This window comes from Marmota flaviventris, chromosome 1 (assembly GCF_047511675.1).
Source record: "Marmota flaviventris isolate mMarFla1 chromosome 1, mMarFla1.hap1, whole genome shotgun sequence".
Lineage (NCBI taxonomy): Eukaryota > Metazoa > Chordata > Mammalia > Rodentia > Sciuridae > Marmota > Marmota flaviventris.
The window spans coordinates 55,437,119-55,441,483 of NC_092498.1; positions in this window are offsets into that span (position 1 = coordinate 55,437,119).

Genomic DNA, 4,365 nt, shown 5'->3' on the forward strand with positions numbered 1-4,365 from the left:
GGTTTTCATGTTCTAAATGATAACAGACACACTTATTTCTTTCAAAGAAACAGCTCAGGTGTACATTCATAAGATACCTTCATTAATTATCCTATTGTGCTTCAAAACAGACATACAGGAGAATCGTAGCATTTAACAGGAACTCGCCCCCTTCTGACCTCTCTTTACCATTGAGTTACTCCTCATCACCACTTGGGCCCTATCCCATGCTGAAGCCATCGTCTCCCTACTCTACTCAGCTGGACACCAACAGATGTGGACCTTTTTGTGCCCTTGATTCTGGCTCCACTTTGCTGACTGGGGTGCCTGTGGTGGTGATCACCGCAATAGTTGTTCTACTTGTTCTCCCATCTCTCCCCACTCTCCCAAGGACAGTTATTAGAACACTGCTGTATTCCCTTTCTCCAAGGACCAATTCACAAAATAAGGCTAGCTTATCTATGGTTTTCCACTGATTGGCACAGGTGTATTTGAGATCCATGAAAGAAGCAGCATTTTCAGCACATGTTAGCCATAGTATGGCATTTGCAGTGATGCCTTCAGCAGACCCTCCTTAATGTGGATGGCTCTGGAGGGGTGATGTCAGGAGAGCTACCTGGTGCTCTGTGACTGAGGAGGGGCTGGGAAATGCTCTGCACACCTGCTTGCATCCTGGTTTCAAATTATCGCTAAGTGAAAACAAATCCTAGCATTGCTCATGAGCATTTGGGTTCAAATTAGTTGTCTCCCAGCAGAAAGGACAGACCTCTGAAAGTCTAGAAACCTTGATCAATGCTGAACTGTGGAAAGGTCAAAGCTGCAGACACCTCTCAGGAGTGGGCATTCAGAGTGGAGGCTCCCAGGTAATCAGAGGCCAGGAAGATACAAGTGCTTAGGCTGGAAAAGAGTGGAACCTGAAGTGGTGGGGAAAGGGTGTGTATATGACAATCCTTACAAGTATCAAAAAAGTTATTTAAAAACTGGAATAGTTGGGGCTGGGATTGTGGCTCAGTGGTGGAGTGCTTGCCTTGCACATGTGAGGTACTAGGGTTCAATTCTCAGCACCACATAAAATAAATAAAGGTATTGCATTTATCTACAACTAAAAAATGTATTTTTAAAAAACTGGAATAGTTAAATTGAGAAACTGAACTTCAGAAATTAACTCTAGGATTAAAATTCTACTTAAAAAAAGAGAATGACATATACATATAACTAAGACATGCACCAAGGTATACAGAAATATGTGTGCATACATGTGTGTGTCTATGTAAATAGTGTACACATCTAAAGGCCAAAAAATTTAAAAGAGCACATCAGAGGAAAGTGAATAAAAATGGGAATATTCACCAAAAAAAGTATCAGAATTCCAAAATTATTGGGAGGAAGGGTCCCTGAGAATGAATTTCAATTTCCCAGAAGCCAATGACACCCTAAGGAACCCAGAGAGAAATTGAACCACAAAGATAAAACAACATGAGAAGACATATGTTAATAGGGGAGTGATATTTGCAGGTGAAAATGTGTTCCAAAAATTAAAAAAAAAAAAAATTCCCAAGAATTTCTAGGGGAAAGGTAACTTGTTCAGGTGAAAACAAAGTAAATAAAATCACTTTTGAATCCTTAACTAAAGTAGGTCATTCTTAACAAGCTCAGAAATGATGAATGACATTCACTTATGACTCTCTGGAGCCTGCTTCAGCAGAGGCTCCATCTGGGTGTTGGCTCAGGGCTCATTTGTTTGTTACATGTGGATTACAAAGTAGCAGATTTGGGAGCAGGAGGCAGACTGGAATGTGGTTCTCAAGGTCTCCAAGTTCTGGAAAGATTTCTTGAGCTGCCCTGATTCCTTGCTCTCAAGCCCTCCCCTTGCAGGCAGTGCTGGGTGTGGAAAGGAGACTCTTTCCAGTATGCAGCAGGAGGGCTAGAGTTCAGGCTTTTGATCAGCTGGGGGTTTGAGGGAGCACATTACAGACCCAGTGTCAGTCATCCCAGGGAAGGAGCTACATTCAAATGAAGGTCTTTTCTACCATTATTGTCACTAGTTTTTTAAAAAAATTAGACCATGGCTTAGCAGAGAGAGCACATACAATAGTCAAAGGAAGAAAAGAAGTACCCTCAGGATCTTTCTTAGGGAAGAGAACCAATGAGTTTCTGTGAATTCCTCAGTGGAAACATGAATGAAGCAACAAAAAGGCAGATTTTTTTCTTTTCCTTTCTTCTGTCCAGAGCAGCATCTGAGAAAAGTAAAAGCACATAGTGCTTCAGTCTTTGTCCTACAGCTAGCTGGCCAGGCTGGATCTCTCACAGGATTAAAGCTGTTCTTGGAAGACACTCTAGACAGTCTTTGCAAAAGACCCAAGATGTCAACAGTCATTGACCATAGATTAGATATTAAATGTTAATACCTCAACCAAATTGTTGGTAATTGGCAAAAAATAAAGACAAAAATTTATGTTATGAATGGCAATGACCAAGCCAGCTCTACTTCATGAACAAGTTCTTTTTTTTTTTTTTTTTTAACCAAGGCTCTTAACCACTGAGCCACATTCCAAGTCCTTTTGGGTATTTTATTTAGAGCAAGTGTCTCACTGAGTTGCTTAGGACCTAGCTAAGTTGCTGAGGCTGGCTTTGAACTCACATTCCTTCTGCCTCAGACTCTCTAGCCACTGGGATTACAGGCATGCACCACCCTACCCAGTACGAGTATAGTTAGGGTATGCCACCTGGATGTGAGGATGGAAAGATGGAGGTGTGAATGGAGATGAGAGACAGAAGACAAGCTGCTTGACTGAGAAAAAGGCTCAGAAAGAATAGCAAGAGGATCTAAAAGTCATAATAAAACTCAAAGGGTCTCAATACTGGGGGCCATGCTAGAGGGTGAGGCAGAAGCACTTCACTGTGGTCAGAGAAGACCAATACAGAGAAAGATAAGGGCACTGAAGAATTGGAGTGGGCAGGTTGGGGGTATTGAGGAATGGATGGTCAAAGAGAAGTCAGGTGAGGCCAAAAGTTGAGGCCATCATCAGATTCCTGGTTGTAACATGAGCTCTGCAAACATGCTGAAAATGCCCTCAGGTATGAGAAAGCACCATGTAGCAACATACAGTCTAGTGTGACATAATTCATCTAATCACTGTGATTTCAGTCAGGGAACAGAACCCTGGGCATTATGGGTAATAATGCAAAATCAAGTGGGGGGGGATGGAATGCTAACAGAATGTTCTTTAAATTGTTTTTATAGGACAATAGAGAAATTGCACGTTGTAAAAGAAACAGCAAAGTTTGAAAATGGAAGTCCCATTTTGACACTACTCATGGTCTGACTCAATAAAAAGTACTTAGATTTTTGTCAAGGGGTGGATGTGTATGCAATCATGTTACTATTTGTAAGAGGAGAAGAATTGTAAGGCCTCAGAGAATTGTGAGGGATAAATTGACAATGTACATAAAAAGTCTTTGTAAAATTGATCTTTTAAGTGTAATAAAAATAGAATTAAGATAATAATTAAAAATTCAGATCAGACATATAAATGTTAAATAATAACTACCTGTTGATGAATGCTTATAGCTTGCCAGGCACAATGGCAGATGTTTTGAAAACATTCTCATTTAATTTTCACAATCACCTTGAAACTTGGGTATCATCATCATCACTGTTACATAGATGAAACTCAGAGAGGTTAAGTAACTTGCCCAGGATCTTTCCTTAGGAAAGTTCTTGTCACTTGTAAGTAAGTAACCAAGTCTAATTTTAGTTTGTGCCATAGTTTCCTCAACTATAAATTATAAAACTTTACCAGACTCCCAGAAACCATAGGAAAGTAAACAGATTATATATTTTAATTTCACAAATTAAAAGCACTTTATATGGTATCATAAAAATCCTGATGACTAAATTGGAATATTATTTGAACCTAGGGACAATGAAAAGACTTCAATCTCTCCAAGTTCTCCAATGCCTCACTTTGGAAACATTTCTAGGGGGAAAAAAAAAAAAGTCCACAAGATGATCTCACTTTATACATAGAAAACAGATTCACTCGTTTGTACACTGAGTCAATTTTTATTGCTTCTTAAAAAATTAAATACAAGCTCTTTGTTTACTTACCCAAAGGAGCAGTGTCCAGCTCATTGGAGGAAAAAGTGATATCACTGTCACAAAACACAATCTAGGTCCCTTAATCCTGCCTCTTTTGATCTCAAAAGGTGGTAACATTCAGTTCAGAGCTCACTCATCTGTAAATTGCATCACATTATCTCTGAGTTATTTAAGAAGCAAGTTCTATTTGGTTTCAGGCATTTTAACCTGCTAACGGCAAGAAGAAGGGTTCACCACATAGTTCCAAAGGTCTTCCACTTGCCACCACTGCCAAAAGAAGCAAA